Below are 12,772 nucleotides of genomic sequence, written 5' to 3'. Positions count from 1 at the left end.
ATACCTGTTTGTTGTTGTTGTTGTTAGGCGCCATCCAGTTGGCTCCGACCCATAACGACACCATACACAACAGAACGAAACACTGCACGGTCCCATGACATCCTCACGCTTGCTCCTGTGTCCATTGATGCAGCCACTGTGTCAACCCGTCTTGCTGAGGGCCGTCCTCTTTTTCTCCATCCTTTACTTTACCAAACATGCCGTCCTTCCCCGGGGACTGACCTCTCCTGCTAAGATGTCCAAAGTATGCAAGCTGAAGTCTTGCCGTCCTTGCCCCTAGAGAGCACTCTGGCCTTCCGTCTTCCAAGGCAGAGCCGTTGGTCCTTTACAGCCCACGGTCCTTCATTGTTCTTCGCCAGCATCGCAATGCAAATGCATGGATTCTTCGACAGTCTCCCTCACTCAAGGGCCAGCTTTCACATGCACAGGATGCAGTGAGGGATGGGTACTAGGGCTTGGGTCAGGAGCACCCTAAGCCTCAAAGCAATATCCTCTCTCTAAGAGGTCTTGTGCAGCAGATTTGCCTCGTGCAATACAGCTTTTGAAGGCTGACTGCTGCTTCCATGAGCATTGATTGTCGGCCCAAGCAAGACAAACTCCTTGACAAGGTCAACCTTGTTTCCCTTGATCATGATGTCACCTCTTGGTCCAGCCGTGAGGCTTTGGGTCTTCCTCACCCTGAGCTGTCATCCATACTGAAGGTTGCCATCCTTCCTCTGCACCAGCAAGGGCTTCAAGTCCCCCTCACTTTCAGCAAGCAAGGTTGTGTTATCTGCACACTGCAGGTGGTTAATAAGCCTTCCTCCAAGCCTGATGCCACACTCTTCTTCATAGAACCCGGCCTCTCTGATGAGTTGCTCAGCAGACAGACTGGCCGAGTGTGGTGAGAGGATACTACCTTGAAGCACACCTTTCCTGATCTAAAACCATCCAGTGCTTCCTTATTCTGTTCGCACAACTGCCTCTTGATCCACATAGTGCATTCTGGAACGCCATTCTCCTCAAGGGCATCCATGATTTGTCATGGTCCACACAGTGGAATGCCTTGGCATAGCTAATGAAACACAGGCGAACTTTTTCTGGTAATCTCGGCTTTGAGCCAAGATCCATCCGACATCAGCAATCCCGCTCCTCATTCAGTTCTGAATCAGCCTGAACGTCTGGCAGTTCCCTGCCAATGCATGGCTACAACCAATGTTGGATGATCTTCAGCAAAATTTTACTTGTGTGCAATATCGATGATATCTTTCGATAGCTTGAACATTCTCTTGGAATGCTCACCTTTCTTGGAAATGGGCACAAATAGAGACCTCGTCTAGTCAGCTGGCCAAGTAGCTGTCGTCCAAATTTCCTGGCATAGATGAGTACATGGTTCCAGGCTTCTTCAGCTAAAAGTATAACTGAAGAATGGAAAGGAAAAAAGGTGTCGTCGAAAAATAGTAGAAAGAGAATCACTTCCAGAACATTCAAAACTCTGTAGGGCCCCAGTTCGGTACCAGAACAATGAGGCAGCTCGGTTTCCCACACTGTCCGGGTGGAGCTAAGTTCAAAAACAATTTTACTCTGGAGAGAAACAGGAACTAGGAAAGTACAATAATTAAATTAGCATTTGAGTGGGGATCGATCGTGGAACAGAGCCCAAGAGAAGCCATTTTGTATTCAGAAAAGCGGGAGCAGGCATAATCTAGTTCTCAGAAGACCTCGGGGGGTGGGGCAGGGAGGTGGGAAACGGGATATGACAGTTGCTCAGCCCTGATAAGGTTCCGGGAAAAATAAGGATTGAGAGTTTCGAGAACAAGCTGACCGCAAACAGACCCTTGCAGAAGAAGGGTTATAGGCTCACCGCAAAAATGTGCTTCTGTATCTGCTTGCTTACATAGCTAAAGGCCACTTCCATGTATAAAGGTATAAAAGGATATCGCTCTTACAGTTTGGGGTCGCCCTCATGCGGAAAGCGCTGGCCCTGCCCCGTCATGCAATGCACTTCTGTTGCATTGACTTTTCGAGTTGAGTCGCCCCTGTCTCGCCAACGTGCAACAGGGACAGTCATGCTCAGTAGATGCCTTAGTATTGTGTATCTCAATAGGTATTTGCCCAATAGTTTTTAAAAAACAGTCAATGTGAGAACTCACATACAAAAATATCTATACCTTATAAACATGTTCATTTAGAATACACAAACCTGCACTTAATCGACAATGTTGTGATATCTAACCCTTTAATATGGACTGCTTGTTCATTGTGGTCATAATCACATAATTAAAACTTAAGATGTTATCTACATTTTCCAGTGTGCACCCCACCCCCTCCCCGTTCTGCATGCCTTTTGAGGAAGAATCTCTCTAGCCCTCGAGTGAGTTTTGGGTGTGTTTCAAGTGTGTTTGGGTGTTGTTTCTTTCACATTTTAGACTGCCGTATAGTTGCTATCAGGTGCCTTCAAGTCAGTTCTGCTGGAAGGAAACCCTGCCTGCCTGGTTCCCCACCACCCTCACAATTGTCCTGTTGCAGCCACTGTGTCCGTCCATCTCCTTGAAGGTCCCGCTCTTCTTCCCTGACCGTCCACGTTACCGAGCCTGGTGTCCTTCTCCGGGACTGACTGGTCCCTCCTGGCGATGTACCCAAAGCACATGAGCCAGCATCAGCCCGTCCTCGCTTCTTAGGAGCATCGGGCAGTGCTTCCCCTGCCACAGGCTTGCTTGTTCTTCTGTTGGCCCATGGTATGTTGAACGTTCTTTGTCAGTACCATCATTCAAACGTGTTCATTCTCCAGTCTTTATCAATCATTGTCCAGCTCTCAGGGGCATAGGAGGCAACGGAGGCAATTGTCTTGCCAACAAGGAGTTCAAGCATGTCTTTTAGTTCCAACAGAAAGAAAATGTTTAGAAAATGATGATGGCAACATATGTACAAATATGCTCGGTACAATTGATGTATGGATTGGTATAAGAGCTGTAAGAGCCCCCAAATTAAATTTTTTAAAAAGACCATATATTGCTAGCAAAAGCCAAAATAAAAAGAATGTCTTTTAGCAATTTGAGTCTACAAACTATTTCCAAAGCATCCAACTGAATTTTTATAAAATAAAAATGATTTCCTTTAGACTTATATTTTATTGGTTTTTACATTATGTATCCGCATGTGTTTATAACAGTTCTATAATATCACAGACTTACACAGAGGTGATGGGAACAAGAGTACTGGTTCGGCCTCAAGCTCACTTGCTACTTTTATCCCCCGGAACAGAGGGAATGGAAATTCTAGACACATGCGGGTGGAACGGTTAAGCACAAGGACAGCAGTTCAATTCTGCCACACCAGCATCTCAGAGGGAGACACATGAGGCTGTCTCCTCCTGTAAGATGTAGTGCCCAAACCCACTGGGGCAGGTTTACTCGGTCCTGCAGGGTCACTAGGAATGGGAATCTCCTACACAGCTGTGATGTTTTGCTTGGGGGTGGGGGGAGTGAGTAGGCTGTTCAAATATCACATTCATGTGAATCACCAGAGGAGCTTATTTAAATGCAGATTCTGATACCAGAGGTCTGGGGGGTGGGGGGACCTGAGATTCCAGTTGTCCAACCAGACCCCCTTGTTCTCATGATCACTCACTGAGTCTCAAGATCGCTGTGATCAAAAAGAGCACTTAATTCGGTGACCCTCCTCCCTCGAGGCCAGTCATCAGGGAAACCTCAAAGCCCAGTGGGGGAATATTTTACCAAGTACTCTGGAGAAGGTGTGCCGCTGACCTTCAAGGTCATCTAACCCCAGGAACTTCTGAGAGGCTGTCACCATCAAGGAGCCTCAGGAGGCTTGAGAACTGACGGTAAGACAGCATCCTGTGTGTGATGCTGGAACAGCAAAAGCACACCGGACAAAAACTAAGGAGGACTAAGGAGGTTGGAATTAAATATGCTTGTCAGGTAAGAATTATGTATCAATATTGGATCACTGATTATAACAAATGGAAAATGCTAATGAAGAAATGTCCTACGGCCAAGGTCTGGATTTTGTCTGTTTCCACCATTGTCCCGATTTGGTTTTCTAGCTTCCAAACGATGAGATAATACATTTCTATTCTTTTAAAATCATGTATTTATGCTATTTTTGGTAAAGCAGTCTCGGCAGACTAAGATTTTTAAAAACCTGTAGGTGGTAACAGTTAATGCAATGCACTTGACTGCTAACCTAAAGATTAGCGCATTCAAGTCCACTCAGAGGCACCGGACGATCCACTCCCAGATACTCAGCCATTGAAGCCTTACAGAGCACAAGTCTGCTTCCCACACGTGTAGTTTCCATGACTCAGCATGACTCCATGACAACCATGGTTTGTTTTAAAGCTTACTTGTTTATGCATAAAAAAAAACAACAAATGAAAGGCGGCAACAAAATAGTGGGTGAAGGGAGACGCCCGACAGTGTAAGATATGACAAAATAATAATATTTATAAATTATCCAGGGTTCATGAGGGAGGGAAGAGCGGGGAGGGAGGGTAAAAAATGAGGAGCTGATACCAAGGGCTCAAGTAGAAAACAAATGTTTTGAGAATGACGATGGCAACAAACGTGCAAATGTGCTTGACACAATGGATGTATGTGTAGATTGTGATTAGTTGTATGAGTCCCCACCCCAATAAAATGATTTAAAAAGTTTAAATTAAAAAAAAGTTTAAATAAAAGGCTAGACAGAAATGTACCAAAAATATCAACAATAGGGATTCTAATAGGACATCAAAGGTAGTTTGCTGGTGGGGTAGGAGGAAGAGTACCTGATGCCAAGAGCTCAATAGAAAGAAAATGTTTAGAAAGTAATGATGGCAATATATATACAAATATGCTTGTGGGAAAAGAAAGATTTCTCCCAAGTCATCTCTCCAAATATAGGTTAGACTTAGGACACTGCTTGGAGCGAATGGTAAAAGGTCAAGTTACCTCCCTGAAGGCAGTCAGTTGCCAGACTACTGTCTGGTCCCACCACAAGAAGGACCCACTCCCTGCTGTTAAGGACAATGGGCTTCTTCTCCCTAAAGAATTGAGGCCATCAGTTTGGTCTCTGTAGGGTGGGTTTGCACCCTCCTGATAATAGTTTCTATGGTGAGCCAGAGAACAGGTCAAACCTGCTCAGTGACATCCAAAGCTAGGCTGCCATCCTGAATGTAGGATCTGTCCATCTTGTCACATGATTACCCTCAATCCCTCCTCTTCCTATGGCGTGTAGATCCCTAGATTGTCCCCCTCTCATTGCTGGATAACCTGTAGTGCAACCCTTTCCTGTGATGGATGTCTTTACCTGTAATTAGGGGGCTTGCACTCCCCCAAAGGTATACAGGCCTGGGTTAGCAATAAAGATCCCTCTTGGCCTCTCCTCAGCTCCCTGAATCCTCCCTCCCCTGCTCCCTTTCCCCTTGTCCTCCTTCCCCTCCCCCTCTCCACGTGGACCACCAAGCAGGGCTGAGGTGAGCATGGCTACCATGGAATGTGTCTGACTCCATTGTTTCTATCTGTCTTCTATCCCTCATGCTCTCTAGGACTTTACTATCATCTTTATATATATTAACTGTACAATTGCACCTGTTGAAGCCGTGATTAGTTGTGGGAGGCTGGCCTTGCCCCCACATATGGTTAATAAAATTGATTTCTGGATTGTGATAATTGCTGTACAAGGCCCCAATAAAATATTTAAAAAAAAAAAAGAGCTGTAAGAGCCCCCAATAAAATGATCTTTTAATAGAATTTTTTAGTTTGCTTTTTCTTTCTACTTTTCTGTGTTTTCAAACTTTAATGTTCACATATTACTTATTTTTTAATATTTTTTACAATGTAATGGTTTATATATATTAGAAAGAATAGTGTGATCATCACCACAATCAATGTTAGAACATTTCCTTCAATCTAGTACCTATTGTTAGCTCCCCCATTAATCACCAACTTCCCTTGCCGTGATGCTAAGGAACTATTAATCCAGTTACTGATTATATGGATTATCTATCCTGGATTTCTATTAAAAACCATACCCCCAAAATATCATACAAAATACCCCAATAGCAACAATAAAATAAAACACAGACAAACCTCAATCCAAAAGAAAGCAGAAGAGGTGCTCGCTTCAGCAGCACATATAAAAAAGAAAGCAGAAGACAAACTAGAACAAATTAAAAATGGGTCAAAAGGGGAAATAAATGATACTATGTTAAATTTTAGCTTAACTATATCTGCAGTAATCCACTTTGCAATGCACTTTGTCTGAGGGCAAGACTATTACATCCCTAGTGAATGGTCTGAGGGAGGGAGTTCAAATGAAGCTTAATCTGTGTGGCAATTCTGCCAATGGATTTTGGGTTTTCACTTTCATCCATTGCTTTCAGAATGTAAGCCCTAATACAACTCTCCCCTCTGATCTTGGATTTTATTATTTACAATCCTTGGATCATACCAGCTGGCAATGCTCCTTCTGTATGGATTTAGCCAACACCTCACTTAGAGGGCTGCTTGTTTTAAAATAAGCCTGTAAATCCACAGTTGCTATTCTTTCTGATAGACAGACACCATCTGATTCCTTCACCACACTTTGCTATATCACCCACATCTTCAGTAATCACTTTATGAGAGCAAGTATTGAGCAGGGTCACATTGTAAGAAGTAATTGTTCTTAGATGAGGGTTTACATATTTTCTGCTTATTGACATTCTTATTTTGTTTGTCAGCTTTGTATCTCTAACTAAGCTATTAGGAATGGAGGGTATGGAGGAACATAGTTTAGGGCTTTGAGAAGCCCTAGTGATCCAGTGGTTGGAATGCTCAGCTGCTATCCCAGAGCTTCAAGGTTTGAACCTCTGACCATGGCTGTCCGCTTCCATAAACATTTACAACCATGGACCAATCGCAATGATCAATACATAGCCACACATACATCCCCTCCAGGGGGACAAACAGAAACTATGGGGGAAAGGAGACAGCAGTTGGGGTAAGATATGAAAATAATAATAATTTATCAAGGGGTCATGAGGGTGGAAGCAGAGGAAGGGAAAAAAGGAGCAGATCCCAAGGGCTCAATAGAAAGTAAATGTCTAGAAAAGAATGATGGCAACATATGTACAAATGTGTTTGATGCAATGATGTATGGATTGTTATAAGTTGTAAGAGCACCCAATAAAATGATCTCTTAATAATAAATAAATAAAACAAGGCAATGCAGTATCTATCTATCTATTTATATATATCCTTGGGAACTCTATGAGAAGTTCTATCCTGCACTATAAGATCCTATGAATTGGAATTGACTTAATGGCGTTGGGTTTTTTGGTTTTTGTTTCTTTGTCTTCAATTAGGCTTTCATATAATTGTCACTTCAAAGAGATAGGAAAAGAAGTGGTGGGAGAGAGGCCAATTGCAAAAGAAAGGGACAAAGTCAGGGCTGGGGACCAGAAGAGACAATGCAGAATGGCAAATGTCCAAGTAGCAACCTCTGTACATCTGTGACAGTCCAAAACACGTCCATGCCCCATGAGATGGGCTGGAGTTGGGTTTCCTGCGAAAGAGGACGACCACTCTTAACTGGGATTATAGCCAATTGACAAAACTGAAAAGTTTAGCAAGGTCACTGAGAAGCACAAGGCATGCAAGTAGTGACGGCTTCTTCTGGAGATTCCGCTTGCATTTCCAACTCCCGTTTCAGACTTTCAACAGCCTAGGAGACTGGATGGGACCTGACCTTGGTGGAACTTACAAGTCACTTCTCTGAGCCTCATTTTCCATTCGAACATCTCCCCCCCACCCCCGGCCTGCTTCCCCCCCCCCACACACACACTAAACTACCTATTCCTTAATTTTCGCCTCAACCTTTCCCTCCTGGTGTGTTTGAACCCTTGAATGTCTATGTATATCTGTGGACATTTGCCTCCCAGCCTACAATTTCTGTATCCAAACAAGCCTCCCACTAGCAGAACAGACTCAATGAGCTTTTATTAATTATTATTATTTTAGCAATTAGACAAAGTTGAAGAAGATAATGTGTCTTTCCCCCATCCAACTTCATAGGTCCTATATGGTCCATCTTATGACACTGCCCTCCTCCCCCCAGTTCTATCAGTGGATCCCAGGTGAAGAACACCCATTCACCTGTCCCTGCTCTGCTTCGGCATGGCCTATGAAGGAGGCAGCCATTTCCCACTGGCATCACGACTACCTTCAGACCCTGAAGAAGCCCAAAATTGTCAAAAAGAGGACCAATCAATTCATCTGGCACCAATCAGACCAGTATGTCAAGATCAAGCACAATTGGTGGCAAGCCCAGGGGCATTGACAACAGGGTGTGAGAAGATTCAAGATTATCAAGAAGATAATCAAGGGCTGAGAAGATTAATGCCCAACATTGGTTACCCAGCAACAAGAAAACCAAGCACACACTGCCCAAAAGCTCCCACAAGTTCCTGGTCCACACGGAGCAGGGGGTGCTGCTGCTGTGCCACACGTTGTACCGCCGTACATCTTACCACGCCATGATCACGCGACACATCTCCTGCTTCCTCCAGGAATGGCAAAGCCATCGCAGAAAGAGCACCATCCCACTGCCAGGCTGCACAGTGAAGAAAATGAATAGATGGCCCACATGCAAGTTTATTTGTGCTAAATAAAAACATTTTAATTTAAAAAAAAAAGAATTCCTGTTCTAGGTGATAGGATTGCCCAAGAGAAGAGGGAAGATAGAGGGGAAAAAGTGTGGGGGCGCTGGGGCGGGGTGGAGAAAGGCAGCAAAGAGAGGAAATGCCTTCACTCTTAGGTGGTTCCATTTCAAAGGAAAGCACATTTGTACATGTTGCTGCTTTTGCTAGATCTTCCCATTATTTTGCCCTCTCTGTCCCTCTCAACTGCTGTGTCTTCTTTATGGAAAAATCCTCTGCTGGACACACCCCACTGACAGCGCACACCCCTCTGCTCCTTTTATTGATTTATCTATTTTGAGCAAAAACTCTCTTTCCACCCCCTTCTCCACCCAGTCCCTGGCAACCAGTAATCTAATTTTGTCTCTATGAAATCGCCAGCTCTAGATATTTCGTGTAAATGAGATCACGCCGTATTTTCTTCTTTGGGGTCAGGCTTACGTGAGTTAGCATTCCACTTAGCATGTTTTCAGGGTTTATTCATGTTGTAGCATAGCTGACCACCTCACTTCTCTCCCTGGCAGTTATTAGGCTCGCTGCAACGATAAACTGAGGCCAGGCCAGAGAGAAGGAGAAGTTTATTCTGTGCTCCTGGGCGAGATTCACAGGTCCGAGAGTGGGGCCAGTGAAGTCGCGCCTGCCTATGGTGAAGAGCAAGTTTTTAAGCAGGTCAGGAGGGGAAAGGAGAAGTGAGGGGCAGGAGATGCAGCTGCAGGGACTTAAACCATCTCCTTCCATGAAATTCTGAGACAGGGTGGTGTCTGGATCATTCAGCCTGATTCCGAGACAATGGCTCATTGTCTTGAAGCCCTTTGGGAGCTGGCTGTCTCAGTCTGATAAGGGCAGGTCAGGCTGTTCCTAATGTGCCCGACCTGTGCCTAACCCAAAAGCAATAGTATGCCACTGTATGCTTAGAGCATGACCTGCTTATCCAGTCATCTCTTTAACACAGGTATTGGTTCCCCCATTTGCTGTTGTGAAAAATGCTGCTGGGAAAGTTGGTGTACAAGAATCTGTTTGAGTCCCCGCTTTTGATTTTGGGGGTATATACTGGGTGGAATTGCTGGGTCCTCTGGTAACTCTATGCTTAACTTCTTGCCAAACTGCCAAACTGTTTTCCTTGGTAGGTGTACCATTCTACATGCCCACCAGTAGTAGAAGAAGGTTCTCCACATCCTCACCCAACTCCATCACTGTAAGCATCCTTGGCGATTTCAGTCACCATGAAGCTGATCTGCTTAGTTCTTTTTTTTTTTAATTAATTAATTTGTTTATTTTAATCTTTTTATTGGAGCTCATAAGGCTCTTATCACAATCTGTACATACATCAATTGAGCAAAACACCCTTATACATTCGTTGCACTCGTCACTCTCATAATTCACTTTCCACTTGGGTTCCTGGAATCAGCTCGGTTTCCCTTTTTTTTCCCCCATCCCCCTCCCTCCCTCTGCTTAGTTCTTTGATCTTAATTTTTTTTTTACTTCTAACAAATTTTCCTCCACCACCTCAGCCATGACCTCTGGGTCAAGCAGTCTACTTCGGGGCACCACCTCCTATTTTCCTAGCTCGTCTCCTCTCAGCACCCCAACTAGGACATCAGTTTATCGATCCTGTTTTTCACTACCCATCCTACCCCTTCTGTCTTTTCCTCCTTATTTACTTTGCCCTGATCCATCACCACAACCCCTACCATGTATGTCAACACTTTCAAAGACTTACCTTTCTGGCCCCTTTCCTGTGTAGAACCTTAAACCAAGTTGTGATAGTTTATTGTGCCAGCCTGGCTGATAAACACAAGTAGGATTAATTGAAGGGCAGAGGGATAAATGGCTCGGTGAGCCTCGCCTTGTTTGTCTCTCATTCTTTAATCATCGGACCTGAGTGCAGCTGCCTTGCTTGTTCTGTGCCTCAATTTAAAGGGGCACACTACCTGTGGGATGCCTAGCCTGTGGACTGTGTCACTGTAAGTTAAGGTCCCTTTAAGCCCACACGATTGGAATGTTCGTCTCTGGAGCTGGGGACCAACAGTTGGTGACAGTTGGGGACCTGCCTTGCTGTTTGCTGCCTGGGTATATATAGCCCAGCTCTCTCTATCTACCAAAAGGGACTGGCGACTGGCAGCTCTCAAGACTTAAAGGACTGCTAGTGCCTCACTGCTTTATAATTTAACTGTTAATTTCTTGTATTATCTAACTGTATATAATTTAACAGTTCATTTCTTGTGTTATATATCTATCTTTATAAATATATTTATATATAATTACTAGCAATCTGGTTTTATCTCTCTAGAGAACCCTGTCCAACACACAAGTTAAATTCAATTTTCCACTTTCTCAATGCCTGTGCCCAAGGGTTAGACAGAACTGTGCTGACTGGTCCCTTCTTAGATGTATGTCTCACAAACCTTAAGGAAGTGGGTTCTGCATGCTGCCCAACAATCTTCTTACATGTGCCATGTGGTAGGGTACTAAAGAGACCTCAATCTCAAATGTGACTTAAAGAGGAGATTTGCTTAGTCTCTAATGGGACAAAGACTGAAGGATGCTACCTGGATGAGGCAGACCATTAATTAATACAGGTCATAATGACACCCAAGCATTCACAGTCACACTGCTCATTGAATAAGACATGGAATGCAATAGAAACCCACAAGCGCATGCCTGGCGGCAGGTCAGCTTATCAGTTACAGGTGGGATTATCGAAACAGGAACAGGATCATAATTGGGATACGTCCTTTGGGTTAGATGGAAAAACTTATTAAAAAGCAAAGAAAAGCTTATTTAGATTAGTCCAGGCTCTTGCAACCAAGGCTGGCAAGTTATGACTGGTAGTCTCATGCCTGTGAGACCCATTAGTACCGTGCTCCGAAGAGGCGGGGCCTTCTAGTGCAGCCATGGCTTCAGTAAAGCAGCAGGAGGGGCTGGGGGTGGGGTGGGCTCTGGGACTCAGGAAGTACATGGGGTGAGGCAGTGTGTCGGGTTTCTTTTCCACAAATTAAAATTCCCAATTTGGATTTCTATTACACGTGTATGTCAGAATGGACCTGCACTACATAGGGGTTTTTTCTTTTCTTTCTTTTAAAAAAAATCACTTAATTGGGGGTCCTACAACTCTTATCACAATCCATGTATCTATCCATTGTGTTGAGCACATTTGTACATATGTTGCCAACATAATTTTCAAAACATTTTCTTTCTGCTTGAGCCCTTGGTATCAGCTTCTCATTTTTCCCTCCCCTCCCCTCCTCTCCCTCCCTCATGAACCCTTGATAATTTATAAATTGTTATTATTTTTTTCATGTCTTATACTGACCAATGTCTCCCTTCACCTACTTTTCTGTTGTTCATCCCCCAGGGAGGGGGTTTTATGGAGAGCATTGTGACTGGTTCCTCTTTTTCCCCCGACCTTCCCCTTCCCCTCCTGGTATCTCTACTCTCATTGGTCCTGAGAGGTTTATGTGTCCTGGATTCCCTGTGTTTCCAGCTCTTATCTGAACCCATGTACATGCTCTGGTCTAACCGGATTTGTAAGGTAGAATTGGGGTCGTGATAGTGGGGTGGAGGGGGAAGCATTAAAAACTAGAGGAAAGTTGTATGTTTCATCAGTGCTATGCTGTACCCTGACTCTTCCTTGTGACCCTTCTGTGAAGGGGTGTCTAATGGTCCACAAATGGGCTTTAGATCTTTCGGGGATTTTTCAATAGCTGATTTTTTCCCAAGTAGATCAGCACCCAGGCTTGCCTTCCCCGCACCTCCAGGTGGACTCCAGCAGCCCCTCAGCTAGCAGCAGACCATGAACGATTTGGACTACCCAGGGACAGCACACACATTCGAAAGAGCAAAACCTCACTGCCAGCAAATTGATTTCCAACTCAGAGCAACTCTACCAGACAGAGTGGAAGCGCCTCTGTGTGCTTCCAAGCTGGCCTTCTATACACCAAGTGCTTTAGAGGTTAACCTTGAACGCACCTATCAACTGGGCCAAAGACTGCAGCTACATGAGCGCTGTCAGGTGCAGACTGAGAACTGACCGTTGGACTCTTCAGGGACAGTGAGCTTGGCAAGAACACTTCTAGTTGAATGGTAGGACTTTGATTCTCCCTGGCACAGGCT

This window comes from Tenrec ecaudatus, chromosome 6 (genome assembly GCF_050624435.1).
Source record: "Tenrec ecaudatus isolate mTenEca1 chromosome 6, mTenEca1.hap1, whole genome shotgun sequence".
Lineage (NCBI taxonomy): Eukaryota > Metazoa > Chordata > Mammalia > Afrosoricida > Tenrecidae > Tenrec > Tenrec ecaudatus.
The sequence above is the reverse complement of the archived record's forward strand: the minus strand, read 5'-3'. Positions refer to the sequence as shown.